This window comes from Cydia amplana, chromosome 11 (genome assembly GCF_948474715.1).
Source record: "Cydia amplana chromosome 11, ilCydAmpl1.1, whole genome shotgun sequence".
Taxonomy (NCBI): domain Eukaryota; kingdom Metazoa; phylum Arthropoda; class Insecta; order Lepidoptera; family Tortricidae; genus Cydia; species Cydia amplana.
Window position 1 is genome coordinate 6,166,479 of NC_086079.1, and position 24,440 is coordinate 6,190,918.

At 36.3% G+C, this 24,440-nt stretch overlaps 1 protein-coding gene across 1 annotated transcript in view; it reads right to left on the reverse strand.

The window, feature by feature from the left end:
• The window catches only part of LOC134652042 (allatotropins-like), a 75,710-nt gene extending 61,803 nt beyond the window's left edge, over nucleotides 1-13,907 (reverse strand). Inside the window, exon 1 of the mRNA XM_063507195.1 lies at nucleotides 13,656-13,907. The gene's annotated coding sequence lies outside the window, so the exon portion shown is untranslated. The remainder of the gene's footprint in view (nucleotides 1-13,655) is intronic.
• Nucleotides 13,908-24,440: the final 10,533 nt, after the last annotated feature.

Consider the following 24,440-nt stretch of genomic DNA (forward strand, 5'->3'; position numbering starts at 1 on the left):
TCCAGTATACTCGTATATTCTAAATCTTAGTTCTTAATCCTGTTTATCCAGCTTGTATGAGTTAAGATTACTACGCTAGAGGACAGTACTTCTTGCCTAAGCGGTCTCACGAGTGAATTGCGAAACATGCCTAACGTAAAGATGGAGTAATTATTATTGTAGGGTTTAAGAATAGGCACCTACTGAGTATGAAATTGGACAAATCCCCAATTTATTAAGATTAATACATAATTGCAAATTTAAGCCAATGCATTTTGGAAGCTTATTTTCGACAGTGTTGCGCCAATAATATTTCTAGGCTTATAATCAATGTCAGTATTTAGAATATCCACAATAACAGCCAACCTCCGCCTCCGGATTTCCGTCTCAACTATTTCCGGTACCTTTCAATCCATTTTATTTCGTCAAGTACTACTTGATATAAACGACGCCCTTTTCATTAAAGGATAATTCAACATTTTCAATGAAACTTTTTCAATTTGGCTAAACTGCTTGAAAATTAATCGTTTTAAGGTTCTTTGAAGTGTTAGCAGCTTTTTTCCGGATACAGACAAAGTTCGGGGTTCTTTCTACTGTTAAACCAGTATTAATCCAATGGGATGTTTAAGTTTGTATTTTCTTAAGGCCCGTGACGTAGAAGGAAATTATTCTATTTTTAGGGTTCCGTACCTCGAAAGGAAAAAACGGAACGTTTATAGGATCACTCTGTTGTCCGTCCGGCCGTCCGTCTGTCTGTCAAGACTCTTTATCTCCACAACGCGTGTAGGTGGGCGTTTTCTTTTTGTTGTCCCCTACACTATTTTTTCATTTTTGGGATTTTTTATGTTATTTCTACTCAGAATCACGAGCTCTTTCTATCCTAATAGGAGAAGAGAAGTGTCCTAAGGTTTTTATTTCCATTACGTCACCATTTTTCATAGACTTTGTATGGCGGTCGCGTAATGGAAAGATCGAAAAATGTATGGAAATTTTGGGACACTTTTTTTCTCCTATTAGGATAGACAGAGCTCGTGATTCTGAGTAGAAATAACATAAAAAATCCCAAATTTGAAAAAAAAGTGTAGGGGACAACAAAAAAAAACGCCCAGGTATCGAGTTGAAATTAAGTCTTTCTGCTGTAAAAAATCAAACTTCTAAGTTAACGTAAAAAAAATACGGCCGTTTATGCGGCAAAAGAACGTAAATCTCGACACTCTCAAGAGAATCAAAATTTCTAGAGTAGGTACTTCCCGATGACATAAAAGTATGAAATTTGGCAAGAAATATCGTATACACAACAAATAGAGGGAAAAAAATAGTAAAAAAAAGAAGGAATTTAATTAATGGATACTAAATACAAAAGTATCTACTTTTACTATACATAGTTATATAATTAACTGTAAATTTTATACACATTAATGGATAAAACAAAAATATATTAGGTACGTAGGTATATACAAATAAAGATAAATAAAGATCCTAGAGATAGTTATAATGACTAATGTATTAACAGTATAAGTGTTTTGGCATATCTAGAGCTGTAAACTTATACCTGTACATATTTATTTAAAGAATAAAGAATAAAAAGAATATACAATTGGTATTTTTCTTGATCTGTTAAAATCTAATCTGGACTATTAAAATCTTTTTAATAAATAGTTTTAGGTAAATTGTGTGTATACTAATCCAAGAATTGTAAAAAAATAGGCATGTTTAGTTTTAAAGTAAATTGCCATTCTTTAATTAACTACTCCAAGAAACACAACGGGGGAGACATTTAAACGAATGGCATTGGTTACATTCGGTCCTGAGGGGAAACAAGCCGAATAAATGAGGCTTAAAATAGTATTTTTAATTAATTGAATGGGTCAATCAATTATTTCTTGTTGTTATTCTGTCCCATCAGCGAGGAAACAATAGTAGCATATACTTGGTCAATCAGATCTTGACAGTAGAAAAAGGCGGCAAATTTGAAAAATGTAGGCGCGAAGGGATATCGTCCCATAGAAAAATTGAATTTCGCGCCTTTTTGTACTGACAAGATTTGGTTGACCAGCTATAGATTGTTAGAAGAACTGCTGTACTTACCATGTTCTACTAACATGCTCACTGAGCATTGCTCAGTAGATGTCCCATTATGGAAAGGTCTTATAACTACCATAAAATGCAAGTTTGGTTCATTTAAATGCGAAAAACCTATAATTTTAAGAGTGACACAGGAAACCGTAACCATAGCAACGTGTGACAAGAAAAAGTTGATTAACCCGAATAGACCGACAGATGTTAGTTTAAATAATGGTCTAAACAATATTTCCTTAACGTTTTGAAATTTTAAAAACTACGCCTTTTAAAACCAGTATATCACAGTTACATCTTAACTTAAATTAAGTTAAAGGTTCTACATATTTGCGTAGAATAAAGTTTAAACTTAACTTTAATTGATAGAAAGCTATGTGCCCGTAAGCTTCATTATAGGTACGATAGTTAATTAAAAATTAACTTAACTTCATGAAAAAGTATTACCAAGTGTCTGATACCTATATAAAATGAATATATACGGGTATTATGTTGTTGGTAATGTGTTATGGATAATGCTATAGTTCGTTTTTTTTAGCATTAGAAATAGGTAAACAATTAAAAATAAGTTACGGCAAATATGTAAAAATTATGAATCTAATACGATCATTTATATTCTTCTGCTTTCATAAGTAATAGTTACTGATTTTTAAAAAGCGTTTTTCATTTAAAAGACATGTCAAGATCGCTTACCTTCTTTCAAGTTCTTTCTAATGCTAAAAAAACGAACTATAGATGCAGGTAACTAAAACTTAATGTTACTCTGGTATAACTAGTATTTTTTTTTTTTTTTTTTTTTTTCATATCATTACCGTGGAGAAATAGTTATTATTTATTTATTTATTTGTTGCATACAATTAACACTTACAGTTTAACCTTACGTGCTAATTGGAATTACATTTCTTAATAGCTAACAACATGCAGTTTTCGAATAAATAAAGTGAAATGATTATTATTAGTACATTCGATTTCAATCTATAACACATGTAATTGATTCAATGTCGCTAAAGGATAATTAAATCGTGGGATTGCAATAATTAATTAAATGTCATGAATATAAATAAATCGAGGAATTAAAATAATTATATAAAGTCATAAAAAAAGGTCATAAAATACAATTTCGGGTGAAGTCAAGCAGATAAGAGTAGGTACAATATAGGCAATTTATTAAAATTAAGTCAGTCGTACATAAGCAATGTCAAATATTTCAAGCGAATAATTAATGTAGAACGTAAGTTATATTAGGCAATGGAGCTAGTGGTAACAATTGATTCAATGTAGCGATTTGATGCAGCTAGGAATTTAGACTCCGTCGTGAAAAAAATATCTAGTTCATTGTCGCTGTCCAAGATGTTGTTAAGCAACGTTAAAGCCTGGTGGAGAGGGGACGTAGCAAGCAGGCGCGTCCGGCCTGGAGGTACTGCAAAGAGGCCACGGCTACGGGGCCGTAGCTGTTTCGCGGTGAGACGGTGGACCCGCAGGCTTATTTGTAGTAATAACGGTGGGTTTGTTACTTGTCCCCGAATTAATTGAAAAAAATATTTTATTGAGTACATATTTCTACGTGACTCTAAGGATGTATAATCTACCATGCCTAAAACGAATAGGGTGGGATAAAGAAGGGGATAAAAGCCATATAACTTCTTATAGAGGAACCTTATGAATGATTTTTGGACTTTCTCTATTAGAACCGTGTAGTGTTTTTCATGGGGACTCCAAATAACTGCGTTTGTTTCGAGTTTACTTCGAACGAATGCGTTATAGAGTACTGTCATAGCATGCTTATTGTTAAATAGCTTCGCTTGACGCATGACGAATCCAAGGCATCTACGGGCTTCGTTACAGGTTATTGTAATGTGCTTATTAAATGTGAGCTGAGAATCAAACCACGTTCCTAAATCTTTAATTTCTTTGACGCGTTTCAAAGGCTTGCCCTCTATGACGTAAGGATGGGTTATAGGGAGTCGAGCTCGCGTATATGTGATAACCGAGCATTTGTCATTGTTAAGGAATAAGCCATTGTCGCGCGCCCAGGCGCAAACTCTGTCTATGTCAAGTTGCAGTAAGTAAAAGTCTTGTTTGCTGTTAATTGGCATAGCCAATTTTAGGTCATCCGCGAATAAGAGGCACGATGAATGATTTAATGCTGCCGGTAGGTCGTTCAGGAGAATTAAAAACAGAAGGGGCCCGAGACTACTTCCCTGCCCGATTCCCGATGTTACCAAAAACGGAGTAGATCGCGCGCCTTCATATTGAACATATTGTTGTCGTTCCGAGAGGTAACTAGCTACGAACTCAAGTAGATAGGTACCAAAACCTGCAGCAGATAGCTTCTTGAGCAACACATCGTTATCAACTTTATCAAAAGCTTTCTGGAAGTCGAAGTAAGCAATGTCTACTTGCCTGCGTTGGTCAAGGTTATTCGATATGATGGAAACGATATTAAGAAGATTTGATGTGGTTGAGCGCCTCGGTAGAAATCCATGCTGCTCGTCACAGAACCAGCCATTCAGCTGCTTAAACACTTTGGCGTAAATTATGGCTTCGAATACTTTCCCAAAGACCGATAGCACGGCAATCGGCCTATAGTTGCGGACGTCGGATTTGGATCCTGATTTATGTATTGGGAGAACTTTAGTTGTTTTTCAAACCGTAGGGTATGTTCTATTTTTCAATGCTAGGTTAAATATATATTTCAGTGGTTGTATAAATGCTTCACGACAGTCCTTAATAATGAATTGTGGTATTTCATCTGGACCTTGAGTATGCTTGGGTCGCAAGCGGTTTATGGCCGTTCGGATATCCACTTCACTAATAACATCTATCGTGACGTGTCGGGTGCTGGGCATTTGTGATTCGGCTGTGGCAGCCTCTGAAGCCGCAAACGCATCGAGTTTGGGGACATTCTGCAAGAATACGCTTTTAAAGAAGTCGGCAAAGGAGTCCGCGACCTCTTGTGCTGACATGTTGCTGAATGTTGCTGGCTGGTTACATTTACGCTGTCGCTTTATGTATGACCAAAACGAGGAAGGATCCTTCACGATATTTATTTGTAAGTGGTTAATGTATGAACGCTTATCAGTTTCGGTTTTAGTATGTACTAATTTACGGTAATAAGTGAAAAAAGCATAATACAATTGGTTCCCAGTTTGCTTATATAACTTATGGTACGAGTTTTTTAATTTATTTAAATGAATAAGGTCGCGAGAAAACCACTCGGGGTACTGCTGGCTGGGCTTATTTTTTATGGGCTGCTTAAAGGGTATGCATTCATTAAAATACTTGTCCAGAATACTATAGAAACATTGAGTGCAATCATTTACATCGAACATATCCCGCATTAAAGTCCAATCGGAGTTAGCAATATATTCATACAGAAGAGGATAATTTGCTTTACGGTAGTTCCTCTCTTGGGCTCGGGTATCGTCTATGACGCTATCGGTAAAACGATTACTAAATAGGGTGGAAACTGACATTTCAATATTAAGAGGATTATGGTGCTGCTCGGTCGAGACCAAACCCGCGACAGCCTCAGTAACCGTTACTAGTGTGGTTTTATTTGCTAGCACTAGGTCCAATAACCGGTTATGACTATTAAAAATGCTGTTATATTGTACTAAGTTACAGTGACAGATAAAACTTTCAAATGCATTTCTTATGTTGACTGAGGCGGAATACAAGTTAAAATCACCAACTATAACGGTTGGGTAGGAAAATTCAGTTAAAATTTTTTCCAAACATTGAAATGCTGAAAGATAATTGCTTTCGTGTATGCGCGGCGCTAAGTACAACACGCATAGTATAAATCGGCAGTGTCCCTTAGTGACGAGCGCGCAGATGATCTCGTCCTCGGGTCGAGCGCCGCAGTCCAATCGGCGCAGGGTGTAGGGCGCACGCAGCACTCCGCCGCCGCCGCGGCCTGCGCGGTCGCATCGTAGTACACTGTACTCGCATGGAAATAATTCCGAGTCGTAGACTGAGTCATCAAGGCGCGTCTCGGTTAAGGCTATTATATTATTTACGAAAGTAGTCAGTATATTTTTTATAGTTGATACTTTTCCTTTCAGTCCGCGCACATTCTGGTAGAATAGATCTATTTTACGGGATTTGGGGGCTTTGGGTTTCTGAGCGAAAAAAAGTCCGTGGATTACTATTTTCTGTTTTAGTCTCATGTGTTGACGCTGTTGGTTCGGGGCCCGAGTCGATGCTGTTGTCGCAGGTTTGCTGACTGTGCTGTGTCGCTAGTTCAGTTGGTGTATATTCTTTGCCGTTTATGAACAGTTTGTTATGGCGTATGATTGCGTGTTTTCCTTGTTTGCGTGCAGACACTAAACATTCTCTGAGGTGTTTTCTATTTTTTAATGCTGACTGGTCTAGTACTTCGGAGACAGCATATCCAGTGTTATTAAAACAATAGGCATTTTGTAGTACGTACTTCTTCATTCGTAGACTGATCAGCTCCAAAATAATAGGGCGTCGGTTCCCTTTTCTTCCTATCCGCCTAGCAGATTCTATGTACCCATTGATGTTAATGTTTAATATGTCCTTGAACATGTTATCAATGCGATGATATAGGTCAGTTTCCTTTTCGCCGTAGTGTTCATCAAGGCCATATAAAACAAACTGTTTCTGAGAGGGTAATACGGTATTTAATTGTTGTATTTTACTGTACTGACACTTTATGTTGTTTAATTCTATTTTAATGGTCTCGTTTTCGCGCTGTAAGTCTTCAATTAGGGCGTTAGTCGATTCAAGTTGCTGTTTCAACATCTGCTGATCCAATATTATTGTGTTATTTTTTTGTAAAAATTCGTTTTTTAGTTGTTCCACTGCTGTATATATTTCTGATTTTATTAGACGATGGATGTTGTTTGTAATAGTAACGTTAAAATTAGCAAGCTTAGAGTCGAACAGCGCCCCTATTTGGTCGATAGTAATTGATTGGTTCTGCTGTGAACAATGTGGGGGTTCGGTATGTTTGTTTTGCTGGAACTCGGGATCGAGGAGTGCGTCGACTGACATGTTAGTATCATCTAATGATGATGTTATATCGAATTGCTTTCTGACCGGGGTATCATCGGTTCTGATTCGCCTTGTTGTAATATTCGTGCATGATTGACAGCGCCAGCCGCGTTCTAGCTGATGTTTATTTTCATTAAAGTATGTATCTGACATATTATAGCATTCATAGTGATAAATATTTTTGCAAGAGACGCAGGTTAATAGTTCTAGATGGCTAGTAGCAGGACGGTCACATGCGAGGCAATTCATTTTGTATTATTTTTTTTCGGTGTGTAGATTTTTAAGGATAAAAAATGCGCAATAGTAGGCCTATTTCTACGGCAAGTTTAATCGCCGGCCGCGCTGATAAGGCTAAGTACGCTTAATTACTCAAGTATTTTGGGTATAGTCCGAAAAATAAACAGCATTAATTTGTATTCGGCGTTTACCTGTATACCTACATCTAAATCTACCCAACGCTTGCCGGGTAATGTTAGGTGTTGCAACCAGGGATGTTGCGGATGCAGATTTTTTGACATCCGCGGAAGCGGATGCGGATATTTAAAGGCTCACATCCGCGGAAGCGGATGTCATGATTAGTTACTTAGAAAACGTCAAATATTACATTTTTGGTATTTTTTATTAAAAAAAATTAGTATTTGAGCAAGAATATAGGTGCGTTATATTTAATAAACAGTAACTTGGACGACTTTTCTGGATCTAGACGATTTCGTTATAGGTAATGACGAAATTACCTAGCACTTACGCCGCCGCTAAGACGTTCCTGTACCGACTTGTTCGACATCCGCATCCGCATAAGCTCCGCATCGATTTTATGCGGATGCGGATGCAGATGCGGATGTTGAAAATAATGCGGAAGTTCCGCGGTATGGATACGGATGCGGATGTTCGCAACATCCCTGGTTGCAACATCACTTTTGATAGCATTATCCGTAACATATATATTGTGAAACTCGCTACACTACAAAGCACTTAGCCGTATAAACCCAAATATTCGCGGTATAAGAAAATTAAACAGATTCTGAGCATTTGCTGACGTCGATATATGAAGCATCAACTCTGGTACCGTAAAATGGGGTGAGTAGGGGCAAACCTGACATTGAAACCTCGATAACATTTTATTTTTACATATGCAAACTGAATGGTGTATATAATATGTGTTCCGGACGTTTGTATTTTAGTTTTTATTTTATTTTCGGTAGTTCTATTTCATAACTTTGACGATAAACAGGAAATCCCACCTCACCCCGTAGTCCCTCGTAATTGGGGTGATATGGGATTTTATTTTTTCAGCTAGATAGAAGTGTTTTTCAAATACAAATAATATAGGTATAAATGATTATAAGGAGATACTTAGGGCCCGATTCGGATTTTGAAATAGATATCTATAAGATATCTTTTAGACATCACCAAGATTCTGGAGATACTCTTGAGCGATTTCCACAAGATATGACTTAGAGATCCAATTCACTATCTAACGTAAAAGTGACATTGGTTGCCCGAATTGAGCTGCAAAAGAGAACTAGTTGAAATCTAAACTATAACGTATCTACACACTGATTTAAACTTTCACGATTTTTCACGGTTTTTAGTAATTTCAATCGGGACGAGGGTTTCAAGATCTCATCCACATGGAATCCAGTCATTAGTAAATGTAAGCGTAAACTAATATCGACAGTCGATAAATCGAATATCGTTAGTGTTGTGTGTCGACAGAGTGACATCCCTAGTGCGCAAAACGTTCAAGCTGATAAACAAGACCAAGTGCGGGTAGTTCGAAAAACTCGCAAGGTTAGAAGATACTGATGTCAACTTAAGCCAGTCTTCTCCGAGACCACGGGGACAACGCCGTCCTCGAAACGTCGGTGGTAAATCTTAAAACTTAGATACGCGATTAAGTACCGGTGTACAATTTAATAATATAATGTATCTAGAATGCATCTAGTACGTGTCGTCTCTTGTGAATATCTTGAAGTTCGAATACGGCAGTATCTTTTACTTTACGTTATTAAATCTCCAAGGGCCCAATCATGTCTAAGACAGGTTGAAAAATATTTATACGTAGAAATTGGCCACTAAAATTATTTATATTTTAGACAACTTACTTGCTTATATTTTCCTAATTCAATATAGCAACATGTCAGATGTCTTTGAAGTCCCCAACAAGATATTTTGTAATGACCCTTCGGTGATATCATGAATAAATAAATGAATTATAAGTGAAATTGAATGTTTGCAGATGAAAATTGATTTAACTAAATATTTAATTTTTATATATATTTTTTTTTATTAAAAATGGGCTTACTCATGGCCACAGACTAGCCGAGACGTGGGGTTGGTCTCGGACTGTCTAGAACACAAAATGACTAGTGTAATATTTTACCTATATCCCTTTTAGTCTACATCGCAAACGGTCTAGAACACAAAATGACTACAATTATTTAAACCTTTATTTACCTACATTTCGTCGGTTTATCTTTACGTTAGCGATGTCGACGGAGCCCCGCTGCTGCGGGGCTCCTATTTCTGTGCGGTCATTTGAAGATACCTAACGAACCTAACCTACCTATATGTGGTCATTTTGTGTTCTAGACCGTTTGCGATGTAGACTAAAAGAGATATAGGCAAAATATTACACTAGTCATTTTGTGTTCTAGATAGTCCGAGATCAAAGCAAGACGTGGCCTACGATGGAGCGAGTACCGTACCACCGGTATACCGTATTATGCCTTTAACATTTTTGGGAAGTTTGAAACGGGTTGGAAATTTAAATATGACGTAGATATTTGCTTGATACCATGTTAACAGCTTGTTATTTATCGAGATTAAAGTTATTTTTCAATTTTAAACTTTCTAATTTTATATCTGTTACTTTTTCCTGAATTAGGTAAACTAAATGTTTCAATTATACCGGAAATAGGTATGCATATAATGTACCTAACGTAGGTACTTGTATTAACTACTAATTAATATTGTAAAAATTAATTTAACTTAGATATTCTAGAGTAGAACTCATATTACAGAAGTACCTGTATAATATGTCAGTTTTAACAAAAAAAAATAGGTGTATTCGGATAACTTCGAATGTAATAAACACAAGAAAAGTAGCGAATATTTCGCGCAAATAAATTAATAAGAAGAAATTAAATCCCTTTATGTCCTATTTCTCTATGAATTTGTAATATTATTGTTAAGTTAGTTGTTTATATTTCCCCGAACTAAGTAGGTATATCGCAAGACTAAACGTTTCAGTAGTTCGAAACTGTTCAGATCTAGCCTTACCTAACCTAACGGAACATTACAAAAACAAGCCCTAGGATATTACAAACACCGAATTACCTTATATAATAATTTGGCAAGATCTATTCGCAGCGTGTGTTCCGTAGTGTCCTATGTTTTTTTTTGTAAAATTATGGTTGTGTTTCGTGAGATGAACTCATGTTATTTTATTATTTGTTAATAATCATTATTCATTAATCACGACACATTTGATGATTGAGAGACAAAAATGCCAAACAATCAAAATGCACACATCAATCTGAATATTTCTGGTCCAGAAATGTCACTGTTAACAGCTAACAGATCCGTATTATCCATAATCGTTTCATAACGGAAAATTATGGCTCCAGGTCCAGATATATTAAAATATAGAGTAAACATTACAGGAATGACAATCGGGCTTTACCTTAGTGTTTGTCATCACTTTCCATTATGTGACACTACATATTAGGGTCAATCACTGGACAGTTTATAATGAAAAGAAGTCGCACAGACGACTTAGAAAACGCCCCGTTTAACCAAAGTTAATTCATAAATAATTATAATTAATAATCACATTTCATTAAAGCATGCTAATCTTTAATAATGCCATAATAATTTAGATAAAATTATGTCCATGTTTGTTTTATTCCTTTAATTTCCTGACAAGGGGCCTGATGGCCTTAGGCAAAGGCAGTCTTAGCTTTCATGTGAGCATCGCAATTATGATTTAGCCTAGCTTTTGATGTTTTAAATTTTTGTTTGGTTACGAAATTCTGTGCTTACGTCTATAAATTCCAATGTAGTCAGTATGGAGTCTGATGCCTCAATATATAATGTATAGTGTGGAAACTAATATTTAACAAACGCTTTTATTACTCGTACTGAAATTTCTCATTTATTTAATTTAGCTGTCCATCGCAATCCAACGCGGCAACGCAGCGAGCGTGATGGGCACCTTTGCGTCGGGGGCAGTCCGGGACGGGTTTTAGTAGGTAGTTACTTTTTATATTTTTAGTTTGTATTTAAATTTAAGTTTCCACAATAAATGTTGTTCATTTAGCTGAGCGTAGTCAACTAGGTACTCGTTTCAATATGTAAATACGTTAATAAATTACTTTTAACCATACAAGTGTATGTTGCGGAATTTATATTACTAATCTGAAATTTATTTCACACCAGCCTACCAGCGGGATTTTACGTTTTTTTTTAAGACTTATACATATTAGAATAGAAATAGAAATGGTTTTTTAATTACACAAAAAATAAACCAATTTAGGTGCGTGTACGATACAGGTTTAGGAGTTAGTCCTCTCATTAATATTCAAAATCCTAATCATATTTTAATGAGTGTTGAACCAGATTTAATTAAGCCCAATGAAAGTCAGTACTAAAATCTGAATTTTTACTAACAGGCTTCAATAAGCGGTCGGCTTCGGCTTGCAAAAATATTTCATTTTGATATATTGTTGATGACATAATAAACCGGCCAGGAAAGGACAATGAGGATAAATAAGGTGCCGGAGGCCCTTTTATCAGCCATATTCGAACTTTAAGATACGTTAAATATTAGATATCTAAACAATATGGATTGGATATCTCAGTGTCAAGCAAATGCCAAAAGTGACGTTTATTCAAACAAAAACGTCACTATTGACACTTGTTTGACACTGACATATCCAATCCATATAGTTTCGATTAAAGTTCAAATATGGCTGTAAGAGTCTGAAACAATAATTATATACTTATATTGTTTTACGGGAATTTTATTTAACGTGCACTTTTCAACGATTATCCTTCTGTGAACAATTTTGCGTAGGTACCTAATTGTCTTGACGGTCAAAATCTTGAGATGACGGTTATGAAACGTCTTGAGATGACAATTCTGAAAAACTCACCTGTCAACGTTCAAACTAATTGCAACACAACCACAAAACGGACTTAGAGAATCTCATTTAAAATAAAAGCTTGTTGACGTATTACCCCTTAACCCTTTTTTACAAGTGTATATTTATAAAATGTATTTTTTTTCTATATCATTACTGCTGCGGTATTAATGACGAATTTTGTTTAGATACAGCTTTTTTAATATTACTAGTAGTAAAGAATAGTAATTTACTACTTATACTTGGATACATTTTTAACCGCCTTCATTTTATACTTGGATCAAGTTACACCGCTTGTGTTCATATTATTATTAGTAATGATTTTATCACACAGAGTACCTAATAGGAAAGCAGTTGTTGAAAATAAGGGTAATATCAGAAAATTAGGCTTGGCCCTATTTTAATAACGAAACTTCTGTGATACACAGAAATTTTAAATATATTAAAACGGGTCACTCACCTATTTTGAAGTCGAAATTGCTCGACTTGTTTCGCTTCATAACGAGCAGCTTCACCGGGAGCAGAAAGTTAAAAGTATATATCCCTAGTTTGGGTATATCAACAGGTGAGACGTGAATATAATTGGGTATGACAGACACAGTGTAGCCACAGTTTGTGAGCAGATCACAATATGAAGTTAATAAGATTTTTTTTTCACAACAATTCTTGGTTTGATTAGAAAGTGATAGGCGTGCGATATGTGGACGTGTCACACAGGTCAGCGAGCACACCTGACGGTCACTGGTATAAATAAAACTTTTCAAACATAATATCAAAATTTCACGATTAACACATGATTAACACACACCAAATAATATTTTGAATGGGGTATATTGCAAATTACTTCGAAATAATTATTTGTTTGATAAGTTTGTTCTTTGTCGAGTGTTACCCTTAACATTTTTAATACCGTAATACCTACTTTGCTCAAAAACTCGATTTTTTTTTTAATTTCAAAATGATTATATTGTAGTAGGTATTTTGATATATAATCCGATTTAAAGGACCATCACTAGGTACTATCCTGTTGTAACGCTGAGGTTGTGATATAGTTTTCATATATAAAAACTGCTGTAGCACAAAATTACCCAGCGGGGAGAAAAGTAGGCACAATTTACGGTACTTATATACTTTTGTCGGGTAATTATAAATTCTTATAATTGTCCAGTCTGTTTATATATGTTGCTGATTTTGTCAAAATAATTAATATACGTAACGAACATACTCATACTTAAGACGTTAAAAGTACTTATATAAATATTCTTCAGTACATAATCACATGTTCTGATTGTTTTCCAAAGAAATGTGCGCCTGATTTTTTCAGCTGTTGTAATTTTTATATAATTAATAATAATCGCCTGTATTCATAAATATTTGCGAAACTCTACAAAGTTCACAAAATTTTAATAAACCTGACAACTAAAATGAACTTACCTTAGTTTGTCGTAATCACTAAGCACGTCTGGACACGGCGCGAGTGACGCGCAGGTGCTACTAGAGTGGCCTCAGCAGTGGAGGGTTGACGCTTATATACGCGCTAGTGGGGGTTGGTCCAAGCGGAGTCCGCCCAGCGTAGGCGGACGTAGGTGTTATGCAGGTTGTGGTCCAAATATGCGACACTTTAAAATATAAACCATAGTTTTTTAGATTAAAATAAGGAATACCGGTACCCTAGTTCACACTCGTATTCATTATGCTGAAAATTTGGTTGTAATTAAGACTATTTAACTATGGTAGTAATTACAACAAAATTTTCGACAAAATTGACCCTGCTCAAAAAATTTCACGAGATTGCGATCTGTAGAGGAGAACACCTGAACGAAATTAACGTTGGTATACGAAAACATTGTTGTCCAAGTTCGCTCGCAAAATATAGAATCCGTAAAAGTGACCATCTATTAATTACCCTGTAGCCGTCTAGGCAAACCGGTGGGAGCAGTACGTTACTACAAACTCGCTCCTGCTATGTTAATTAGTAAGTAATTTAGTAAAGCAGTGACAATTAGTAAAGTTTAGGTTGCATCCTAAATGTATCCACCTATTCGCTCTTTTCAACCAGCTGGCCTAGCCAAGGTGACTATCGCTATCGCTAAGACAACGAAACGGTGTCTCTCTATCACTGTTCTATATTAGTGTGACAGTGACAGTTGCGTTTCGATCGCTACCGTAAAACGAGGTGACTTTAGGAAATTTTGGGGATACTTTGATAGTTTTAAAACTGCCACTAAATTATCATTATTCATTATTTTCTCGAACTGTTCGTGTAACAAGTTAGATTATTATACATACTTGTTTACCTACTACTAAAAAATCCGAATAAAAATATGTAACGGCTGAAAAACTGAAATATCGAAGTCGCCCCTGCATTTGAAAGTCACCCCGGTTTACGGTACGGTGCGTAAGTGATTAGCATGTTGGCTACGTGGCCAGGAACGTCAGTTTTGACACTGACAGATCAGATCCATAACTAATCCAGATCTAATCCATACCTTGTTTTTAAAGAGTACGCCTGTAAGAAACCTGTACTCTTATAGCGCTACGCCGTAGCTTGTAGCGTGGTTTACGAAGGCATATTGAGATGACGTGCTATTGAATGTTAAAATTAACATTTTCAATGTTTTAATTGTCCTTTATTAAACTATAACAGAATTGTAAATGGCGTTGATTTCAGTATGAATCAAATGAACCAAAATTAATGGTTTCGGCGAAATCATCGAGAGCCCGATGCAGATTTAACAATTAGTTACGATTTCGATCTCATTTTGATACGACCTTACAGATCGCTCCCGTTGATTGGGGCATGCGAAATGAAGTGAAAGTCGTGAGTGTGAGATGCGCTCCAATCATAAAGACGACCGTCTAGGTCATATCAAAATCGGTTCGGAACCATAACGAATTGTTAATTTAGAATCGACTTACGATTTTGTGTTTGTATTGTACTATAGTTCGTTTTTTTAGCATTAAAAATAAGATAAACAATCTTGATGTGTCTTTTAATTGAAAAAACACATTTTAAAAATAAGTTACGGTAAATATGTAACAATTATGAATCTAATACGATCTTTTATAGTCTTCTGCTTTCATAAGTAATAGTTATTGATTTTTAAAAAGTGTTTTTAATTAAAAGACATGTCAAAATCGCTTACCTTCTTTCAAGTTCTTTCTAATGCTAAACAAACGAACTATAAAACGAAAATAGGTATTAATAATACTAGTAATACGTCACACTGCGCTGGTGGCCTAGCGGTAAGAGCGTGTGACATGCAATCCGGAGATCGCGGGTTCCCCGGCTCGTACCAATGAGTTTTTCGGAACTTATGTACGAAATATCATTTGATATTTACCAATCGCTTTTCGGTGAAAGAAAACATCGTGAGGAAACCGGACTAATCCCAATACGGGCCTAGTTTACCCTCTGGGTTGGGAGGTCAGATGGCAGTCGCTTTCGTAAAAACTAGTACCCACGCCAATTACTGGGATTAGTTGCCAAGCGGACCCCAGGCTCCCATGAGCCGTGGCAAAATGCCGGGACAACGCGAGGAAGATGATGATGAGTAATACGTCACACTACAAATTTCGGCATGAAATATTGAGACCAATTCAAACTTAGATTTTGACATCAAAATGATATCTAAATCATGTTATTATTTGCCAGTGTCTCTCGCTCGCGCCGATACTTGTCTGAAGAAGTAGATACGAGATAAATTCACGCCCGAATGATAACCACATGACCTATTTTAGTGATATCATTTTGATTTCAGAATATAAGGTTAAATTGGCTTCAGTGAAGCATCAAACTGGGTAAACCACGTGAAAATCGGTCCCTGCGGGCTCATTCGGACACTGCTAGCCTAACATTTCACCTCGGGAAACACCACTCACATGTTAAATATTAATACGGTGTACTTAAGTAGGTTTGTTTGGATTCAGTAGAAATTGCAAATGTAAACAAATACGTAATAACGCAGGTTTGAGATAAATAATATTTTTGTTGCAGATGAAATCAAGGTACTTTACTTGAATGAAAAAAGCAAGATAACGGATTATGCCGCTTGAATCTTAGAGTAGGCGCGCACGAGCAACTTTGTGTTTTGTCTCTGTCGCACTCACGTGTCGAAGTCAAGTGCGACAGAGACAAAACACAAAGTTGCGGAGACAAAGTTGCTCGTGCGCGCATACCCGAATGTTTTCGTGTCCTTGTGAAATATTCTAAATCAATTCTATAGGCGGTTTTAGACTAGCGTTTTACACGAGCATACGCGTATGCGCATGTAAGCTCGTATAAACCAAATGTGGGGAAAAGTAACGCGCGTGTAAGCTCGTACCGCCGAAAAGACTGTCAGCCATATTCGAACTTTAAGATACAAGCGTCAAAAGTGACGTAGTTGTTTGAAGAAACGTCACTTTTGACACTTGTTTGACACTGACATATCCGATCCATATCGTTTCAATATCCTATTATATTAATGACGAAGGTATCTTAAAGTTCTAATATAGCTGTGTATGTACGCGCAGAAAAATACGCTAGTCTGAAACCACCCTAACCTTACTCACAGTTCAACTCGCTCATACTTTTTCGTCTGACTAAACAAAAAGTGGAAAGTCACGAACAAACATTTAAACAAAAAGGCAAATTCATTTAATAATATTATATTGCTTTCTCTTTTAGACTAATCTAATAATCACCACTTAGGAGCCTTTATTAAAACATTACTGCCGGGTCACACCGCAAACGGAAACGGGACCGGAAACGAGATTGACGGCTGCGGGAACGTTTAAATCAAAGCCTTTAAAATGGGTGTGTGTCTCTCCTACAGTTAGGTAATTGGTAAAAAGGTTTAAAGGCATTCGCCCGATATACACCGTGGGCGTTAATAACCCGAAAGATTTAAACCAACGATTTTAGAGCCTAATTAGAGTATATAAAGTTATAATTATTTAAAACAAATCACAAGTTAAAAAATCTCAAATTAATATGATTTAATTTGTACTGAAATAGTAGTTTAATTAAAACACATAATTGGACCCATGTTGATGTAGCATTATTTACTCGTACTGTCCTCAAAAATACGTGGTTTAAATCTTTCGGGTTATTAACGCCCGCGGTGTATTTTTTGGGCTTCCAGAAAAGGTAAAGATTGTCACTGTGACTGAATTCTTTGCCATTTTTAAATTTAATTTAAGTCTCGAATTTTAAGAGCGATTTAAGAGAAGGCTCGAATATCTGGAGTGGCATTCCAACTTAAACAATTTCAATTGAATATGACACAGGGCACTTCTTAACAAATTGACATCATTTGATGTCAAAATGCAAGTTTGAATTGGCCTCCAGGACAGCTTAATCTACAATTTAATAACTTAAATACCTCACATTTTTCACACCTAATTTTCTATTTAGGTTAAAACTCAATTAAATAAATAAAGAGTCGAGTGCTATTGCATGTCTTTCAAGCTGTAGATTATATTTGACATGATAAAAAGTAAAAACTAAATAATCTCATACAACAAACTCCACTCTGTTACATTTTTTGAGGGAAAAAACAAGACAACGAAAACAATTTTAAATTCTAAATTCCCAAATACTTAAGACTAATAAAACGGGTTATTTTATCTTCTAAACAAAATCATCCGCTCTTATTTCTTCAGAGTGTCATATTTTAAAGCATCTACTCGCAGACAACATACTCCTAGTTATTACTGATGAGATGGCCACGGTAGTGCTAAAAGTACAGTTTATTAAACTAAATGGGCAAGAGTAATGTGCGCGTATTATTCATTCTCAAGTTTAGTTTTACGGTGTGCCCTTTCAAAAATGATATACCTAAGACTTGAGTCTACTTAAGAGAGTTTTTTTAAGGTTCCCACGAAGTTTTCAAGAAAATGTAGGTACAGTGACAGCGGCCACGTCAATGCCACAGCAGTAATACCGCAACAGTAATGCAGCTGCAGCAGACCTCCGAATGTAACCTGAAATTTGACACATAAGTTCATAACCAAATTTTTTTTTGTTAGCCTGTTATGTCCCACTGCTGGGCAAAAGCCTCCCTCTCTTTCTTCCAAGCGTCTCGTTCTAGGGCAATATTAGGCCAATCTTCCTGAAAGACGTCAAGATCGTGCCGCCATCTCCTTCGAGGTCTGCCGTTACGCCGCACTATATTCGGTGTCCACTCAGTAGTTTTCTTGGCCCACAAGTCGTTTGGCATACGGCAGATGTGCCCGGCCCAGTCCCATTTAAGCTTAGCGGCTGTCAGGGCTAAGTCGGCTACTTTAGTTTTGGAGCGCAAGATGGAATTTCTGATTCTGTCAGTCAATTTGACACCGAGAATACTGCGCTCCATCGCTCTCTGGTAAACCATGAGGGAAAGCTTTTGAACCAAAATTAACACTTAATAATCCTTTTTATCAAGGAAATGTTTCCTAATAACGCTGCTTGGTATAGGTACCTACATATGGTGTAGTACTTTCATGTGCTTAACGATTTCTATGCAGTCGAAGTCTGGGCAATGGCTAGTTAAATTAACCGACACTTCTTTTTCTTTAACAGGTGACCGGTAATCACGTGATGCTTTCGATAGAAAACGAAGTGGCGGACTGTCGGATACCTCGGCCCGGACCCGGGCCGTTCTAACGTGAGTCATCCTTAATTCTTAATATTAATTTAGAGCCACTAGAGGCAATAAAATGTTTTTTTAAATATATTATTTAAGTTATTATTCTGTATTTTTACCTATTAATTTTTAGCAAACATGAAGCATCACCTTGTAGTACTTATATCATATTTTTCTACGCATATTTCGTATTTTCATACATTACCCTACTCTATCTAAGAAGTCCATTACGGATAATGTTGATGCACGTAGAAGTGACAACTAACCAAAGGTCAAGTGGCGACCTTTCCTTGATGTGAATCCATATCGTAGTTTTCTAAACGTTTTTGCCGATTAAGCGTCACTTGTGACGCAATTTTTGTCAGAATTTGTTTACAAAAGTGTGACGCAAGATGCAAAATACTACTTAGTATGTGAGCATGTTATGAGGTAAACGTCCCAGTGCTCGACATACCAATGTCTAATAGATGACGCCCTGTTGTCTCTATTGCTATCGACTTATCTATAAAGATGACAGTCATGTACTGGAACACGTGCCACGCGTGGTGGGGTAGTACTTACCCTCAGCAAAACTTATTACTACTTTAAAGATGAAGTTATACATTTTTATATGTAGAAGTGCTCAGCGAGTAGTTTTGCTGACTGTACCTATTAAAGGCAGGAGCAGTTTTCGAACTGTGCCTATACATTACTCTGTATGTTACCGTAAAATGCCAAAACCGATGTTGCTGCCCGGATTTTTGACTTTTGCGCCATTTGTATTGTTTTTATAAATGTTTTTTATACCCTCAAGAAAAAAACCACTTGTTTTGTTTTTTACCAGGATGCTCTTTTATTAAATTAATTGCAGTTCGTATTTCAATCCCCGGTCGAATTACAAAAGTCGACGGCAAAAGCAGTCCTTTATTGGTTTTAAGTGGTGCAGAAGAAGAAAGAGTGGTGTTATGTTGTTTTTGAGACCAGGATTCCATTTAAAGTAAGTTACTCAGTCCTAAATGGTCGCGCTCTGTGCAGTTTCAGGGGAAATGTATGCCTTATACGCTTCGACTGTGGAATGAAGTATTCCGAAGTTTTTCAAAAAAATATAGCTTACCTACTCGTTTTTAAAGCGCTGGCAACTGCGATTTGTTGTTGTTATTACCGCCACGGACGGGCTTCTTTCCTTCGACGCGACGTGGTAAAAAAAGTTCATTAATGGATAGAAAATAATCTCCAAAGGCGTTAGTGTGCAAGGACCCTTAGCTGATTGATTAGTGAATCAGTGCCCTGTTGATTATCTAGGCGTGATGGATATCACGTTGCCAAGTGTTTTCCGTCTTTGGGTAAGGTCAACACAGTATTTTGGGCACAAGAGGGATTTTAAGACGATACATTCAGCCTATTTTAACGGAGTGACTAGAAAGTGTTTTTTTAGATTTCTTTACCGATCCTGTTTTGCCCGGCATCGGGCTGTATTTCATAAATTTCATAATCGTTATAAGTGGATAGTTGAAATCTTCGGTGATTTAAGTGGTATACTGTCAAATAACTTTGTCAGTAGAAAAAGGCGCGAAATTAAAATTTTCTATGGGACGATAACCCTTCGCGCCTACATTTTTTAATTTGCCGTTTTTTTCTACTGACGGATATGGTTTGACAGATTATATATTTTTGTATTTGCTATTTCTCTTGTACATCAAAATTGGTGTTAATAAAATAAAATATATATAGGTAGTAAAAAGAAAAAAGACTTTTGGTAAAAAATAAAATAAAAAAACAGCACTTAGTAGGCACCTTTCTGTACTACTTAGTCTTATAACTCTGTTACAAACATTTTTTTCCTTTAGAGCTATTTTTAACGTAGCTCTTCGGAAACTTTATTTTAGTTTCGTAACTAGTTGGTGCTTAGTCTACTAATCTTGTTGACCTAATTATCTGTTAAATAATTAAATCATTCAAGATCTAAGTATTTTAAACAATATTAGTTGAACATTTTGAATTTCTAATGTAGTGTATACGCCTAGTTAATCAATATGATGCCTAGAATTAACATAAACTTAAAGATATACAACATTAAAATATTTGTATGCAAATATTTGTATTCCTATTACGAATTAGACTTACACGCGAGGCGAATTGTCACTAGGTGTACCTACGGAAAGGTCGATGTTTTTTCTTATTATATTATATCATAGAGAAATATAGAAAGACAAGAGTGCGCACTCCATACATCAGTTAGACTATTAATTTCAGTGTCTACATCTAGGATCGAGTAGCGGAACTATCAGTACTGCTACTTGACAATAGATGTAGTACCGACCGGAAAGTCTTATGCTGTTGAGGCCTATATATTTATTTAATTTTTAAACTAAAACAATTTTTTATTTTATTTTACAGCTTAGGTATCTGTAAAATTTTGGTCACCTTTTAAGCGGATAATAATTGTAACAATATGAATATCGTATAAATATATATATAAATATAGGCATAAGTACCAAAAACAAGATTAGATGCCATAATGCGTGACCTTATAAAATCACAATTAGATCCTTTTGCGACCGAAATCACATCCACTTCCCATAATGATGTTCCAATTATGGTTACGTTATCATCAGCCTTCATTCACAAATAAAATTGCTTCGACTGTAAACTCATCCCCAATATAACTTGACCTGGAGATTCCTAACAAATATACGCAGTTGGAAGTCCTGCTGATTACTCGAAATAACTCGTGAATATGGTACGATACTGTCCATGCTCAGAAAAGCTGTGGAATATTCTCAAAGATAGACTTTAAAGCAGCCAAATAAGACTTCATTTAAGTTAACCAATATAACTCGAAAGGAAACCGCATTAATATTAAAAAGACTTAAACTTTTTAACAGCTGGGCGATGTTTTTACAATTAAAGCCAATATATATGCAAAGATTAAGGCTTGGAAGATTTAAAGCCCAGTTAAGTCCACGATGGATGGGAAAGCTATTTGATTATTATGTAGGTACATTAATTTGCAGTAATCTGTCGTGAGACATAATAATATCACTACATGGTAGGTATAAAATAAAGTCGCTTCCCGCTGTCTGTCCCTATGTACATGCTTATATCTTTAAAACTACGCAACGGATTTTGATGCGTTTTTTTAATATATAGAGTAATTCAAGATGAAGGTTATTGTATAATTTGTTAACCCGTGCAAAGCCAGGGCGGGTCGCTAGTTAATTTATAAAAAAAAGTTAAGCTAATTTTACGGTTTTACTCACGTAAATTGAGACTAGTGACTAAAAACACTTTGAGTTAAATCCTAAAATTAGCTTAATTGCAATGACTAGTTAATATAGTTACACCAATTTTATACATTTAAGTCCCTAAGTAGGTAGGTATTCATTCACATAGTAGGTAAAGATTAGATAGGTAGATACCTCAAACACTTGCAAAGTTTCATATCGATACGAAGAACCAGAAGTAACATAGTAAAAATAAAGGGTTCTCTTCAATTTTTTTCTAGGGATAGGATTGGTTAAGGTTAATATTACTGTTATTAACCCTAATTATCTATTCCACCTCGAGTAGGGCATACAGATGCTTTTAACCAACAATTCTGCACCAAAATTGCTGGAAAATTAACGATCACTGTACACTACACACACGTTTTAATTCATTGTCGGTTTGTCGTTTTCGCTTATTTGTTAAGGAAATGTTTTTATAACTGTAACACTAAGGAGCCCGATTCAGATTTAACAACTTGTAACGGTTTTGATACGACCTTAACGCCGCCTTGTTGATTTGCGTGCATGGCGCATCTCACGCGCACGACTTTCACTTTTCACGAGGTCGTAGAAGTGGTTAAGTCTGAATTGAATTAATACTGCTTCCAGAAAAATTCAGATTTGCGAACATTTACAAAAACATTTTTAGTTATTACTCAATTAATTCGCTTAATATTTTCTTCAGCTTTCTTATCAAAACCGCTTTGAACCTTCCTCATATTTCCAGTACTTATGAACATTTTATTTATTCTACAGAGGGCGGCAGATGCCTAAGGTGATAGGTCGCCGAGACTAAGAATACGAACGTAGTCCCATTGTTTTCACAATCTCTACCTCCGGGAATAAAAAGTACTAACTGCATATGAACTTGTATAAAATAACAACGTTTCTTGGGAGTTATGTTATTATTCTAGTTCTTTTTATCGTACCTGTGAGTGTAGGTAGTATTTAAAGTTTTGTTTTCTTTTTTATGTATTCATTACTTCTTTGTGTGCTGAAAAAAAGCGCTGGTGGCCTAGCGGTAAGAGCGTGCGACTTGCAATCCGGAGGTCGCGGGTTCGAACCCCGGCTCGTACCAATGAGTTTTTCGGAACTTATGTACGAAATATCATTTGATATTTACCAGTCGCTTTTCGGTGAAGGAAAACATCGTGAGGAAACCGGACTAATCCCAATACGGGCCTAGTTTACCCTCTGGGTTGGAAGGTCAGATGGCAGTCGCTTTCGTAAAAACTAGTGCCCACGCCAATTACTGGGATTAGTTGCCAAGCGGACCCCAGGCTCCCATGAGCCGTGGCAAAATGCCGGGACAACGCGAGGAAGATGAAGATGATGATACTTCTTTGTGTGCTGGACCCAGTGGACACCGGCATGCTGTCCATTATAAGAAAAACTGCAAGATTCTTTATCTTCGAATATTTCACATACACATACAAAAGGGCACCTACGATTTTAAAACAGCTAATGCAAAATTTCTATCCGATCTGTCTCCACTGCTCTACGTAGGTAACTAAATCTGAAGATTCAGAGCATATTAGAAGTAAACAATCAAGAATGTAGCAGAAACTTCACATAATGGACATCACGAACTTCAACAATGAAGAATTTAACCGCTGAATCGCTAGATCGGTCCGTATCCGGGCTGAGCCTACCGATGCTTCACTCTCTATACATAGAAAGTATCACGTGATCCCCCGTCATAAAAAATTCGTTTTAGCGTGAGTCTCTTCCACAACAAACCCCCTTATTAAGCCTAAACTAGTTAATTTATGTTTACCCCTTGCTTACATTACAACTATGTGTATATATTTACGTAATTCAAAATGTCTGATGATTAAGACAAACTATTAATAGCTAATTGAGAGTTGCAGAGCGTTTATAAATAATGCCATAAGTAAATAATTAAAAATTATAGGTTCACAATACTCTTGCATTCTCGACTGTATAAAGACATTTAAATTTGAAATGCATCTTTTATTGGTTTTTCAAAAGTCAATATCGCTCTCAAAACAAAGTCTGTGGCATCGGAAAGAGCATCGCTTCAAATGTTATTGAAATCCATAACCCGACAATATGACTTGTGAATTGAAAGCACAGAACAAGTTAGAATGGCGATGCGAGCAGGGTACGTGTCGCCGCCGGTTTTGAGCAAACGCTCGCTCGCATGCTACTCGCCCGCGCTGACCGAAAATGAAGTAAACATGCCTTTTTGCGCCACAATAACCTTCAGATTAAGAAGCCAGACATCAAATCTGTCTAAAGGAGGCGTATCCATTCACCAGGCACACAAGTTTTTACTACCGTTATAGTAAATGTGGAGAGGAACGAGCGGCGACACCGGTTCCGATACTAACTGCGCGCGATAG